The sequence below is a fragment of the Protopterus annectens genome, chromosome 7.part0 (assembly GCF_019279795.1).
Source record: "Protopterus annectens isolate FY-2018-M chromosome 7.part0, PAN1.0, whole genome shotgun sequence".
Classification (NCBI taxonomy): Eukaryota; Metazoa; Chordata; order Ceratodontiformes; family Protopteridae; genus Protopterus; species Protopterus annectens.
Window position 1 is genome coordinate 708,688,380 of NC_056739.1, and position 15,774 is coordinate 708,704,153.

At 38.3% G+C, this 15,774-nt stretch overlaps 1 protein-coding gene and 1 non-coding gene across 2 annotated transcripts in view; both read left to right on the forward strand.

The window, feature by feature from the left end:
• The window catches only part of SNUPN (snurportin 1), a 645,353-nt gene that overhangs the window by 525,339 nt on the left and 104,240 nt on the right, over positions 1-15,774 (forward strand). The window lies entirely within an intron of this gene.
• TRNAK-UUU lies at positions 9,478-9,550 on the forward strand. The gene has a single exon. It is a non-coding gene; the product is annotated as a tRNA-Lys (tRNA).

Sequence of the window (15,774 nt, forward strand, 5' to 3'; positions counted from 1 at the left end):
AATAACTAAAAACATAACTATGCATGTACATAATAATAATATACTAATATATTGATAAAACAATTTTCTTAACATTTAACTGACAAACTCTGTGTCTCACTGACCAAACAAAAGCATATGTAGATATTTGTCAGTGTATGAATCATATTTATACTATTGTATATATATTATAACTGTGTTGGTCAGAAATCTGTATCTCAAATATGAAAATGTATATCAGGTATAAAAATAATAATAAAAATAGTAAAAATATAGTAAAAAAGTAGTAAAAATAAAGATATCACAGTATCATATCAACAGAATTATTATGTAGCTTCATGGATTAACATGATGAGTGGATAAAAATCAGATCAAGTATTAAAAATATGTATTATAAACATATGTATGAGAAATGTATGTTAAATATATATATAAATAAATGAGTAAATATATAAATATAATGAATATCATATATATATATATATATATATATATAAGTGAAATAAATAATAATATAAATCCATATGTGTGGATTTAAGATTTTTAAAATATCTAATATTTCATTTATATTTCCGTTTCTTTAAAATAGATCTGATACTAATATATGTGTTTAGACCTGGATAGTATTGAGCTCTAAATTTTAGTATCCAGCTTAATTCCAGACTTTCTAAATCATTAAAATTATCTCCTTTTCTCATATTTGGCTCCCTTTTCTGTAATATCCTGAAACTAAAAATGTGTTCAGGATTCTCCAATATATGTTTGGCAAGGGCATTTTTGGGGTCTGCCTTCTTAATAGCATATATATGTTCCTGTATCCTATCTCTCAATCGCCTCGTAGTCATGCCTATGTAGAATACTGAACATAATTCACAGTTCGCGAGGTAAATGACATTTACATCCTCACAAGTAGCTGTGAATCTGGGTACAAATTTGTAAAGCAATTCAGGATGTATAAATGATGTCTCTTTAGATATCCATTGACAGGAATTACATCTTCCACATGCTTGTGTTCCCTTTTCTTTTGTGTTTGTATGGATTCCAATAGATAGTATTGGCTTTTTTTCAATACATAATATCCTTTTTAAATTCTTCATATTCTTATAAGTAAAAGTTGGTCTTATGCCTATCAGTAGTTTAATTTCATCATCTGTAGTTAGAATATGCCAATTCTTATTAATTATACTTACTATGTGTTTGTTATCACTGGTATAACTAGTTTGGAAAGATATTTTGTGTGTATCATATTGGTGATAATAATGTTTATATGGGATCCGATAGGTACATTGAGTTTCGGAATTTTCATTCATAAAAGTATCCTTTATTCTGCCTACCATTTCTGGGTCATAGCCCCTATGTAAAAATAATTTCTCCAACTTATTAAATTTCTTGTTTCGTTCATCTATTTTCTGACATATTCTATTAATCCTCATATATTGCCCCTTGACAATATTCTTAAATATGAATCTAGGATGCATGCTGTTATATTGCAACAACGTATTCTTCCAGCATGTCTTTCTAAATAGTGATGTTGTAAGTCCACCTTTTCCATCCTTTTTAATATTCAAGTCTAAATAATTAATTTCTGTTAGAGAATATTCAATTGAAAATCTTAGGAAATCTGTAGTATGTTCTAGTTCTAATATAAAATTTTTTAATTCATCAATATTACCATCCCATACCAGTATTATATCATCTACAAATCTGTAATATAGAAGGACTTTATGAAAGGCCCCATAAGAAAATAAACAAGAAGTTTCCCAATTATGTACAACTAAATTCGCATAAGTATTTGCGCAGGGGGTGCCCATGGCCACCCCCCACTGTTGAATATAAAATGAATCATTAAAAGTTAAAGCATTATTTGTCAGTACTAATTCTAATAGTGCATTCAACAGAATCTGTTCATTATTGTTATATTTCTGACTTTGATTCAATAAAGTCCTTATAGCCTCCAATCCATAAGAGTTGGGAATTATAGTGAAGAGATTCTTCACATCAAGTGTGACTAAGGGATGTGAATCAGATATGTTATTTCCCAAACCTTTTATATTGTCTTTAAGTTGCAGGGAATCCTTCAGGATAGTGGGAATGGTAGATACAAGAGGTTTTAATTTTTTCTCTATGTATATGGATATATTTTCAGTGACCCAATTATGACCTACCACTATAGGTCTAAAAGGTGGAGGTAAAGTGCCCTTGTGCATTTTGGGGAGACCTTTAATATATGGTATAGTGGGGTGCTGAATTAGCAAAAATAAATACAATTCATAATTAATTTGCCTACATATCATTAGTTCATATAATTCCTGATGTACTTGATATACCATTTTCTCTACTGTTTTCAAATCTATCAGCTTATATGTAACATGATCTTGCAACATTATATTCACATGCTCTTTATATTCATTAGTATTCATCAACACTAGGCCACCTCCTTTGTCAGCTGGCCTAATGGTAACATTCATATTTTTAATTAATCCATTAATAGATGCCCATTCATCTTTGGTAACATTATAAAAATTCGAAGAATTATTACTCTGATTCATATAATAGCTATACAGATCTGTCTCACAAGTCTTAATAAAGCATTCAATAAGTGGATGCATTGCAGGTGTAAATATGCTTTTTCTTTTGAAACATTCAGATTTCATACCATTATTAATGTCAGTATTAAGTTGTCCTTTTTTAAAAAGTTTTAATGCTAAATTATGGGCAAATGCTCTTATATCAATCAAAATGTCTGATAAGATGCTGATCTGCGCAGGAATAAATGATAAACCTTTGTTCAATATATTGTAATCAGTGTCTGTGAGTGCCAGTTCTGATAAGTTGAAAACTAGGTTATTTAATCCCTCTGTCGGCCACTCTTGATGTACGATTCTCCTGATAATTTTCTCTTTCCTCTTCCTCGACTCAACGACCTTCCTCTTGAATTTCTCCGTAGACGTACTGGTAGCGGTAAAAAAGACTCAATATTGGTTTGTTGGGTCTTCGGTTTCGCTCCCAAGTTAAGTGGTATGTTCATAGCCATTTGATTCGGTGGTGGAGTATTTGAAAGTTCTGATGTCATGCGTATTTGGTTCCTAGAGGCTGTCGATGCTGCGTTGTCCAATGCAGAAGCGTCAGTTAAAGGGGCTATGTCTGGTGTGGCTGTGGCGATACCTCTCTCTGTATCATTAAGAGAGGGAATGGTTTCAACCCTGTGTGTTTCTTGTCCCCGAAGGTTCCTGGGCCAAACAAATACCTGGCCATTTTGGAAATCGCGATGGTCTCTCTGGAGTTTCCGTAGTTTAACTTGTTGCAATCTTTCACCATAGGCATCAACCTGACATATGAGATTCTCTAGTCTGCTACAAAACATGTCCCCTTCAAATTTATTAGTAATCTCTTTGTACATAATGTCAATCTTTACCGATAGTTCATTCTCTATCGGTGAGAAATATTCAATTAATAATTTAATGTAATTGAAGCTAAGGTCTAGATTTAACTTTTGCCAGCTTTTTAAGAGTTCCGGATGACTGTTCCCGTAAGAGGGCATACATAAAACCCTCATCCCTCTCGGAACCACCTTGAAGTGAAGGCATGCTTCAAGGTGCCGGCGCTGCCATATTAGCCGGAACAGTTTATATAAATTATTCTCCATTTCTCTGTAGAGTGAATTAAATTCAGATATCATATTCACAGTACCTGACTCAATGGAGCTACCGGTGGCAGATAGCTCCATATTGAGAAGTGGATTGCTTCTCTGTTCGATTAGGTTGTTCCATTTATGGTTGGAGAGATTTTTCTCCGAGATGTAGTCAAGTTCCAGCGATGTTCCTTCCATCGTGTAGAGATAAGCACCAAGCAAACCGGATGAATGAAAATGCAGAAGAAAATGCAAACCTGTCCCTCAAAGGTGACTCCAAATAAGAAAATACAGTAGAAAACAACCAAATTGAAGTCAAACCACCACGTATAGATCCACACTTTATTTTTAAAACAAAATGAGCGCTTTCGCATGCATCCAATTACAATTTATGTAATAGAGTGAATGAAAATTGTTAAGTACGTTTGTATCCTGTATGAGGATAATGATGGAAACTGTTAAGGTTTGTTTTCTTCTTTATCAATGTATGTGAACTCATGTTGCAACTGAAAATGCAATGCTTTAGGTTAAGAAAAGAGGCAGATTACTGCATGAAGCAGATTTAATGTTACATTGACCAATGACTGTCTGTAGAATGCTTGAGAAAAACGTCATGAGGAACTGGAAGCATTTTTATAGCTGGTTACTAGGCTATCAGACAGTAGCCATTTTAAGGCTAGCCAAGCTTGCCCCAAATTTACCAAAATATTGTTGATGTGTCAATACTCCATGGAATTTTACAGTTATGATATAAGCTTGTACGCATCAAGCTTTCACAGGCTGCTCCAGCCAGTTAGGGACATAGGTGCCAAACTAGGGATACATTTGTGATTTCTCATCCATTACTGCAAGTTATGTTTTAGTATGGTTAGGAGTGAGCTTTGCTTCACATGGATGGGAAGCCTTTTACAAAGAAAGGGAAATCTTTGACAGACATACCTGTCCCTCCAACAAATCTTGTTTATATTGCTGACAAGCTTTAGATCCTTAGAATGGGTATTTCTGTTGCTATTTTTTTTTCAGATGTGCAATAAATCTATCAGTGTGAGATAGGAGAATACCTTGTAGGCTTAGGCATAGATAGCCAAGCAGCATTTTGTAGGAAACAAGAGTAAATGGATAGGGCTTCGAGACGGTCTGCATATGACTTGCTCTTTACTCTGCATTTTTGTGAAGAACCTCTGTGGTCTATCAAGCTGTTTCAAATGTCTGGTCATGTACATGCCAAGAGTGTATTGTACTCCAAAACTGGTCTGTTGAGAGCTGAGTACAATTAGTTGAAAATGGAAATCAAAATCTAAACCAACTGTAATGGGAATATTAAATATTGAAAAAACAATGATCTCCTTGTACCTGGATGCCATGTCCTTTTAAGTTGTGCAACATACTATGATTCTCTCGCCACAGTAGACATGGTTAAAAGTCAGGTTGTCAACATGCTTTCCCAGATACCAGACCACTGGGTCTACTTTTAAGGGTGTATTATCAATGTAGTAATTTCAAGGGGTCACTGCCTTTCCAAAGGATATTTTTATTCATTTTCTCGCACTGAGTTTTAATCCATAACTCTGGCAGCAGTTGTCTGTGTCAGCCATTCTTGAAGAATATCTGTTTCTTTTTTTTTAGGGGGGGGGGTATCCATGTCTTTAGGGGATTCAGTGACCATGACTAGTCTGTAGGGATCCCCCTTCACAGGATCAAGATTCCAGAATCTTGAACCTCTGATCATCGAAAACCAGAGGATCAATGTTCCAGAATATCTAACTTTGTGAATGGAGATCGCCACAGAGTGCGGAATGGGAGCTTTACCATTCTCTTCACTGTAGTGTGATCTCAGAGTTGGTATATTTAAGTAACATGAGGTGTGGGGGGCACAGGGATGGCTTCCCCCTGCAAAGACAGTAAATAATAAATTTTCATGGTTTTTGCAGATTTGATATTCTGGAATTTCGATCCTCTGGTCTTCGATGATCAGATGTTTGATGTTTCAGAATCTCAATCATATGAAGTAGGCCCATTTGTAGACATCTGCAGACTTGGTCAGCCCAGAGGCCCTTGATGTTTGCCTTGACTTCAGAGAAGTATATACCAAAAAGGAGAGGCCCCAGCACTGATCCCTTTGGGACTCCACTAGTGAATTACTTTTTTGTGGAGGTGAATTTCCTGTCCTAACTTGCATCCTATAAGTGAGCCAGCTGGCTATCCATCAGGTGATACATAGGTTTATACTTCATTTTTTTAAGTTTATCTAGAATACCCAAGTAAGATATTGTTTTGCCTTTGTCCATACCTTTAATGACTACCAGGTTAAGCAGACACGACCTATCTTTGACAAAACAAACTGGCTAGGGTCTAGTGTCTCTAAGCTTCCTTAGATCATTGTTCAGCTTGGCCTTCTCTATTTGACTAGTCAGATTTATAGGTCTGTAGTTCCCCGGTTTATTGTAGACCCCCCCCCCTTGGTGTAGAGGAATAACCGTTGTAGTCCTTCATTCATTTGTTGTAAAGACCGTCTGGATAGTTAAATATTCTAGTGGGCCTCGCATGTTATGTTTCCTGCTATTCAAGAGGCATCCTGGGATATTATCAGGGCCCATCAGTGTAGTGCTCTTGACCTTAGAGAGCAGAGTGAGGACCTGTTCCCTAGTGACAGCTGGAGATGAAAAGGTGGGGGGGGGGGTGATTCCTTGGGGGGTGCTGGGAGTGATGGGGTGGTAAAATTGTAGCTAAATTTATCAGCCAGAAGATTTGCTACATCTTCTGGCATTTTATAGTTGGTTCCATTCACCATTAGTTTGCCACATTGTTGGTGTTGCATTTAGGGTTGTGACATATATGGAGAAAGACTTATGGTTGTCTTCAGCTTGGAAGGCTATTTTTATCTTGAATTTGGCTTTGGTGGACTTGATTAATCCCATAAGTTGCTTATTAAGCTTGATTAGAGTCTTTATCTTGCTAAGCAATGCTCTTCCTATTTTGGGACTTATTTTTTTTTAATTTATTGTACAACCTATTTATACTGGGATTCCACCACAGTGGCTTGTTTGTGGTGATATATGTTTATTTAAGGTATATATATATATATCTGTCTCTGTGAAGCTGTGTAGGATTTCTGTGAATAATTCCACATATGCAGCTGTGCTGTCAGGGTTGGGGTTGCTGCTTGCAATTTTGTTAGATTGTTGCTTAGTAGGATGTAGTTAGTCTTGGAATACTTTTTAAAAGTTTCAAGTTTAAATGAGGTCCCATGCTTAATACTTTATTTCAAAGGAGACCACTTTGTGGTCCAACTTGACCAGTGAATACATTGCAGTAGGGGGAGTGCATTGTTCCCCCATATTTGTGAGGATCAGGTCACAGATACTTGTTTCCCTAGTGGACTTGCATACTTGGCTGTTCCAGGGTGTTGGCATTGAAGTCCAAGAATTTCAGGGCCTGCATGTTTGAGGTAGTGTTATGTTGGGGTAGTTGAAGTCAACCTGTCATACTGTGTTGGGTTGAATGGGTAGTGTCTCCAGTCAGTTACATGGTATGAGCTTCCTGGTCATGGAGGGGGACCTATACCATGCTAGGATATGGTATGGGACGTTACTTATGGTAAATTGGATGTGGAGAAGTTCAGATATGTTATACTGTTTGTCCAGCCTTGTGGTGTTTCCAACACCGGTCTTCACAGCCCCACTCCCACCTAAAAAGCTAGAAGCTGTGTATGTCTTTCATTAGATCACTGCTGCAGTTCTGCTTACTACTGGGAAGTATACTCCTAAGGATGCCATATAATCCTACCAGTTTACAAAACGCTGGGCTCCTTCCTCTCAAACTGTATGTATGACCTACATAAGTTCATAGATTCATAGGCGTTTACTATGCTGATGATCACAAAGGCCTTTTTAAGCCTAGCCATCCATACCAAATCTCTGATAAGTTCTGTTACCCTTGATGAGTGTAAGCAGGGGCTTGGGAGAGGAGATATTTACAAGCAGGGGCCTGGGAGCTGAACCATTTATAGGTTACCTGCATCCACTAGAGACGTAGGTGCCAAACCAGGGATGAAATTCCTGTTCCCCTTCCAATTATCCAAGTTACACTTGAACTGGGTTAGATAGGAACTCTACTTCACATGGATGGGGGAGTCTGTTCCAGAGAAAGGGTAATCTCTGGGATATATACCTGTCTGTCTGGCAGGTCCTGTATATATCACAGGCAAGGTTTAAGTCTTTAGAACGGATATGCATGACATCCATCAGGGTGGGGTCTGACAATGCCTTGTATGCCAGGTATCCCCTCAACAGACAGAATACAGAGATTTGATACAGTCTGCATAGGACACGTTTCTTACACCATGTATTCTTTTAGTGAGGAACCTCTGTGAATGTTTCAGTTGTTGGATATGTCTGGTTAAGTATATGCCAAAGGGGCCACTGTACTCTGATAGGTCTGATGAATGCCGACTACATGACTTCCTTCAACCTAGATGCCATACCAGTGTTTGAGTTGCACAACATAGAATGAATTCCATGCTACTGGAGACATGTGATGATCAAAGGCTAGATTACTGTCTATGTGTCAATGTGTGCACCCAAGTCTCCGACTACTGGGTCATCTCTAAGGAGTGTTTTGTCAGTATGATAGTTACCAATGGTGGATGACTTCCCAAAGGATACTATTATACATTTCTTGCCTTTTAGTTTTAGTCCATGGCTCTGACACCAGTTATTTGTCTGTGTCAGCTTTTCTGGAGAATATTTGTGGCACTGGGGAATTTTATGACCACTCCTAATTTATAGTCATCTGTAGATCTAGTCAGCCAGTGGCCATTGACATTGGCCTTGACATCAGAGAAGTAAATGCCAAATAGGAGCAGTCCCAGGACAGATCCCTGAAGGACTTCACTTGTGCCTGGCATCTTTGTAGCGGTGGACTCCCCAATTCTAACTTCATGGGTCCTGTCTGAGAGTCAACTGGCTATCCATCAGGTGATATAAAGGTTCATACCTAACCTCTTGAGTTTGTCAACAATGCCCAAGTAAGGTATTGTGTCAGATGCCTTGGCCAGGTCAAGGTAGGCAGTGTAAACCACTTGCACTCATTCATTGCTTTAGTGACCTTCTCAAAAAAGTTCACCAGGTTGAATAGGCATGATCTGCCCTTGATGATATCAAGTTGGGTTGTTTTGTGTCTGGAGATTTCCTATGTCATTGAGGGGTAAAGCTGGAGATGAATTTGTCTGTCAGTAGGTTTGCTGTACCTTCTGGCTCAATATAGGTGGCTCCATTAACAATGAGCTCTGCACACAAATGTGTATTGCCTTTGAGGTTCAAGACATAGCTAATGAATGCCTTGTGGTTGTCCTTGGCCTGGAAGGCCAAATGTACCTTAAATTTGGCTTTGGTAGACTTCATTTGTTCTCCACGTTGTTTTGTTTAGTTTGAGAGTGCTTTTATCCTGCTGGGTGCTGCACCTCCTAATTTTTGCCATGATTGTTTTTCTTCTGTTGTAGAACCTATTGATGTGATTCCACCAGGGTGGCTTGTTTTTTTATTTAATTCTGTACTTTGTCCTGGTGGGTACAGCTGCCTCTATGCAGCTATTAACATGCTTGTATAAGGTTTCTGTGAACAATTCTGCATGTTAAGGGTTTATATGGTCTTGCCAGTTTACCAGGTTGTCACTTAATAGTAAAATAACCTTAGAGTAATTCCTTAATATTCTACAGTTAGCATGGGTTCCAGGTTTTATTTTCACTTCAAAGGTAACCCATGTGGCGCATCCAATAACTGCATAGAATTGAGATAGCACAACATAGTCGTCAAGGGGTTGATGCCCGGTGCTGGTAGGTGTGAGACACAAACATGCTTAGGTTTGAAGCCCGGATAGCTCAGTCCATAGATCATCAGACTTTTAATCTGAGCGTCCAGGGTTCAAGTCCCTGTTTGGGTGCATCCGTCTTTAGTTGCTTGTTAAAAAAAAAAAAAAAAAAAAAAAAAAGGTTGGGAGGGTGGCCTAATGGTTAAGGTGTTTGCCTTACAAACACAAGGTACAGGGTTTGAATCTCACAGGGGATAACTGGCTAGACTTAAAATGGCTTGCAAGAGCAGTTAGCCTAGTACTAACCTATGAAAGAGGACCATTTTGTAGTCAGAGAAGACATTATACTAGGGAGTGTTCAGCACTGAGACCATATTAGTGAGGACCAGGTCCACTATGTTTACACTCCTGGTTGGTATATTGACAGTCTGGTCCAGGGAGTTTGTGTTTACAAAATCCAGGAATCTCTGTGCCTGTATGTTTGGTGATGTATGTGATTCTTGGTTAATAGAGTGGTAATTAGTCAGCCATGAATATGCACGAGACTTCATGCTCGTACATAAGGAACATAAGGGTGAGAAGTTCCTCAGAACTTTCGTACTGCCTATACATGAAAGACTGTCTGTAACCACTGTCTGTTAGCCATACTGCTGATGCCAGTTTTCATTTGTAGTGTGCAGATTAAGTATTCCCATTGTAGATCCTTGCTGTTTCACTTACTTTTTGACAACATTTGTTCAATTTTATGTCAGCTAAGAGTAACTTTGGTTGGCAGATCCACTATTAAGATACTCCGTGTCTTGTTGGTGTCTGGAACATAATTTTAAGGAGTGCTGTATTTGCACATTTTTCAACCCTAAAACAATTAAGTCATTTAGCTTCTTTAGTGATCTACCTTGAGAACCAAAGACTCAAAATATCTAGGCATAGAAGGATGGGCTCCAAATTGCAACTCTCAGACATCCCTCAACAGCTGTGTAAGAAACCTAAATGAAGCATATATTGTCCAATCAGAATAAGACATCTTTACAAGGCACATGATGAGCCCACAGACTGTTCCACTTCTCTCCCTGCTCCTGATATTAAGACCCTTCTGGAGGTCGACAAGGTGCAGGTTTCAGGTACATCCCATAAAACCAACCAGGCAGCTGTCAAGCCTGCAAAAAGACGAACTCTGGCTGGCTATTTCTGAAAGACCAGATGGTATACTACAGGTCCTCTTTTGAGGATATGCAGGCTACCCTTCTTAAAATACGTCACAAGTCTGCTCCTCCTTGTCTTTTATCTGCATGCATCCTTAAAAAGAGAAAGCAGCGGATTAATATACACCCACTCACTTTTCCAACTTACTGTTCTATGTTTAGGGATTGTGGATTTTATATACATAAGAAATGAACAATGATTTATAACTTGCTCATGCTGCTTACTTGGTTCCCCTCATATATTTTTACAACTCTGTTCTCTGTTTCATCAACCTAAAAATACAATCTCTGATAATCAGGAGCTACATCAAGTTTTGTACTGCATTATTTTGCTTCTTCAAATTAGTAATGTAACTGTATGGTATTCATTGGCTAGATTTGCTTGTATTGTATTAACAAGTTCTTCTTCCTCACTCTTATTGTAATGTATTCCTGTATTTTATTAAGAGGAACTGTTCTTCCTCATTCTTTTTGTAATGTATTCTTGTTTTAACTGTACTATTATTTATTTGTTTTGCATTTCTCTTAATTGGAGCTTTTCTCCCCGGGCCGCCACTGAAAATGGGCTACCTGTCCAGTCAGACTTTCCTGGTAAACAAATGTAAAATTAAATAACATAAGTACATCTTCCTTACTTTTACTACTACTGCTTCTGATCCACAGCAAGAGTGGTACAACTTTTTCACCAAGGACTTCTTAAAGCCCTTGTGTCTCTGAAGCCTCCACAATTCTTCTGTGCTCATTCTCCTATCCCCCCAGAAAAGGAAGAGAGAGCCCCCTTCTAAAGAATAGGAGTCTTCAGATTCAGATGTGGAATCTTTAGCCTATTCTTTCCAGATTCCATTTAGCTACAGGATTCAAATCAGAAGTATACAGTCTGTCTACTGACTCTCCTTTGCAAGAGTTGTCCTTCAGTGACACTGTTCTGAATATGATGCGGTACTTCCACTGGGAAAGTTTCGGACATTCAAAAAAAATGAGCTTTAAAACAAGGATATCCCAAAGCCTTCTGTTATCCCTCCTGTGCTAGATGCTTTACAAGATGACACCTTGTCTGCATGCCTGGCACATGAGTCACAACCACCTGCACCATAAATATTTGTACAAGAGTCCTTCCTTGGACCCTGCTGTAATTTCAGTGGAATCTGATAAGGCTAATTTTCTCTATCCCTGTGTACTGGAGGCCTTTTTTCCTAGACCTTTAACCTTGGACACCTTTTTCTGGGCCAAGAAAACTCTGAGGAACTTCACTCCTGTACATCCCTTATGTACCACCGTGTCATATTGTGTATAGCATGAGAGGAAGGAGCCCAAGCTTTTGTAAACTGTCCAGATGTATGGTATGCTTGGCAGGATACTTCCCATTAGTAAGCATACTACAACAACGATCTGTTCAGACATCTGCTGTTATGGTAAGTACTTGCACAACTGTATGTTGTCATGCACAGTACCCACTTTGTTGAATTCCTTAATCAGTCAAAGCAGAAAACTGAATTCCATCCACACCTTCAAAGCTACTTTATGAGATCAACACACGTTGCCAGGTGTACAAATTGCAAGCCAGAATAGCACCTATCCATGGAACTTATCTTGTGAATATTCTATGCCCTTAGTGCACCCTCTGTAGCAGGGTATGGTAACCTGTGTTCAGTGTTTGTGTTTAAATGCCTGGTTGTCCTGTTGATAATGTAATCTGTTTTGCTGGTATTTATGTACCCTTGTTTGCACTTTTTCTGTGTGAGGACTGTAACCCCCCCATCTCATCATTTTGGAATATGGGCCTTTGGCTCAGTGGGACTACTCAGTTAATTTCAAATAAATAAAATAACCTCTCCTTAGAAGGTCTCTGTTTCTTGAACATGAAATTTGCAATCACTTGAACAAGATGAGAGTAGATACTAGTCTTTATCTTAGATTCAGCTAAGGCCTTTTGTAAATCCAAGATTGTGGGTATGGAATAAATCACAGCAAGAAGACAAAACTCATGTCAGGCAAATAAGCATACATCAGGTAAATAGTTATTTCGCCATGCAGTCCTCGACTTGCAGCTATAGGTGTTATTTGCAGACTGGAATTGGCTTACAAACCTTCTGCCTTCATTTTAGAGCCTTGTGATTATTTTCTGTGTGTTATTGCATTTAACTCGCTACCGTAGGTGTTCCACAAAGTAGGTTTGCTAACTATTTACATGTATTAGACTGCATTAGGGTGCATTTATTAATTTTTTGGCTTTTCTCACTGTTATTTAGCATTTTAACTGCTTTATGAGCTTAGGCAAGTTAGCACACTGCTACATTTACACTGTATTCAGCAGCATGTCTCATGGCATCTTCCCTAATATTAGCTGGGGCTCAGATATGTTTAACTGTGCAATCAACACTTACTAGTTATATGGCATGTTTTTCCTTCTATGCTGTACTAATTGCTGTGAATGCAATGGAGTATAATGAAAACAGAGAACTGTTTGTTTAGAGATTCTACTTTTAGTGTGATCCTATAGCAGTATAACTAGTTTGCTCAAACTCACTATACCTGTCTAGTGAAATTCTTGCTGATTGTAACCCAATCTCGGTGACCTTTTCCTTCCATATTTTCTATAGTCCTGATCTCTCAACAGTAAGCCCCTGAACGGTCCCTCTCGCATGTGGATACTTCGTATCTGAAAAGAAGAAGTTGACTCTCACGCCTCACCAGTTATGCTAAAAATTCAAGTGTGTATGTGTATTAAATATTTTGTATACGCAAGTGACACTGTTTTGATTTTATCTCCTGTTCCTAGAGTAGTAGCTCTGATACAATATTGTCTTAGTTTTAAAGCAGGAATACATGTACACTCCCCCAGTGTGCGGCTACCCCTGCCTAGTTTTAAACAACCATCCTCTTTACCTTCATTTAATAGCCTAGTAAAGAAAATATAGCCTAAGGAAAACACGGCAATTGGCAATAATACAGTTTAAAAGCTACATACATGCAAAGTATGACCTTAAGTCAAGGGCTTCCAACTTTGTCTGCCAAACCACTTTCTCCTTTTATTGTTTTCCCACTGCTGTAAGTGACTCCATTTAGGCATCTTAGTTAATTTTACAATTGCTGTCTCACTAATTGTTTTTTGGGACTTGCCTGACGATATACTGTCTCTGGAGTTTTACCAGCTCCATTTGCCCTCACTGTGCTCAGACTCACTTTGGTCCCCTACCCTACCTCTACATCCCACCCACCCTCACTATCTCTGAATTTAAACCTCACCACTCCACTTCCCTTCCTCCTGTTAGCTCTGCCTGCCGCCTCCTTACAGTCAACCATTCAACCCTTCACTATAACTATTGCGCACTCATCCTATCAACTTACTGCTCTCTTTCCCTTTCTTATACAAACACTCCTACCACCTTCCTACTGTCTATCAGTTACTTTCTATTTCCTCCAACCAATCACTCCAATCTTCCAACACACTTGTATACTCTACAGTGTAAAAGTCTTGTCTTTTCCCCAACTTCCTCATCTTCACCTTTAGCTAACTTTGACACATTCATACCTTCCCGTCCTCCTCCTTCCTATCTAGACTTTAACCAAACTCTTTCACTACAACCACCATTAGTCACTCTCTTCTCTTCCATTTTATTCCATATAGCCCAAATTCTACCATGATTTTCCTCACCCTCCTTACCTTAATGCTTTTCTCCCTCTCTTCTCGTTCATCATATCTAGTACTAACTCAACCTACTCTAATCTCTCCTACAGGCACTGCCTCTTTCTCCAATTTCACACATTACTTTTCCCTACCCATCACTCCTCATCTATTTCCCATGGACCATAGGTTCTTCTTTAAACCTAAACATTATCACTCACCATTATACTTGTCTAGTATCAAATATACTGGCAATATGTCCAAAATTAAATCCTCTATCTCCTGCATATTCTTTAAATAGCTGCTATTCTGTGGTGATATTCACCCTGACCAAGGGCCCAATTTCAAACCCTCCCCACCTGTAACCCATACTCCAGCTACGCACAATAAGCTTAAATTCATCTTGGTAAATATAGTAGCATTTGCAATAAAGTCTCTGAATTACATGCTTGGGTAACGCTACAATCCCCTAACATATTGGTAATTACTGAAACCTGGCTCAAACACATATTAAAACCACTGAAGTACTTTCCCCTGGTTTCAACATGTTCAGCGCTGACCAACTCAAAAGAAACGGAAGTAGTGTAGCTGTACTGTATCCAAACTGCATCTCTCGAACTCCTCATAACCATCCTGTTACCTTCTTTTGACAAAGCTGAAATTATCAACTATCCTAAGTTAAATAACAATAAAAGTCTCTGCATTATTGCTTTGTACATACCCCCTGGCAGCAATCTGTCAACTCTTGAAAATACCCTATCCTGGGTGTCGACCAATATTTCTCTAGAAACTGTAATATTAGGTGATGTCAACATTGACTGGCAAAAGCTTAACTCATAGTTCCATACAAACAGCATTAACCTTTTTGGTTTTTCACAACTCATAACTCTACCAACCTTTACCAACTCATCATACCAAAAAGGCTCAATTATTGACTGGATTTTGGTCTCCCACCCAAGTAATTTTATTCAATCTGAAATACTACCAGATGCTGTAAGTGATCATCACCCTATCTGCACAACTAAACTCCTCACTCACCCTTGCAAACAACATACTTGCAAGAAGTATGCAATTTAACCCACTTTAACTAGCAAACCTTTACAAGTATATTAAATACCATTAACTAGCTTTTCCTTAAATACTTATCCTTGATGAGGCAGTCGAAAAATTCTACTCCACATTCTTAAACACGTTGAACAGATTAGCTGCTACCAAAAAGAAGAGTCAAATCTAACTATTCTCTGTGGCTTTCTGTCAATACCAGATCCCTTATGCAAAGAATAGAGAGCCTGGACATGCTACACAAAACTGAAGACACAAAAAAAATCTACAACACTTTAGAGCACTGTGTAACCTGGTAAAGAAACAAGTGCACTTCGATAAAAAAAATTAAGCAAATCCACAAGATCAGCATAAAACCAGTCCATAAACATTCTGGCAAACAATCAAAAAATGTTACACCCTGGAAATCATTCTTCTCCTCAACCCTCCAACAGTGACAGTACCTCTTCTAGTATAGCACCTGAATT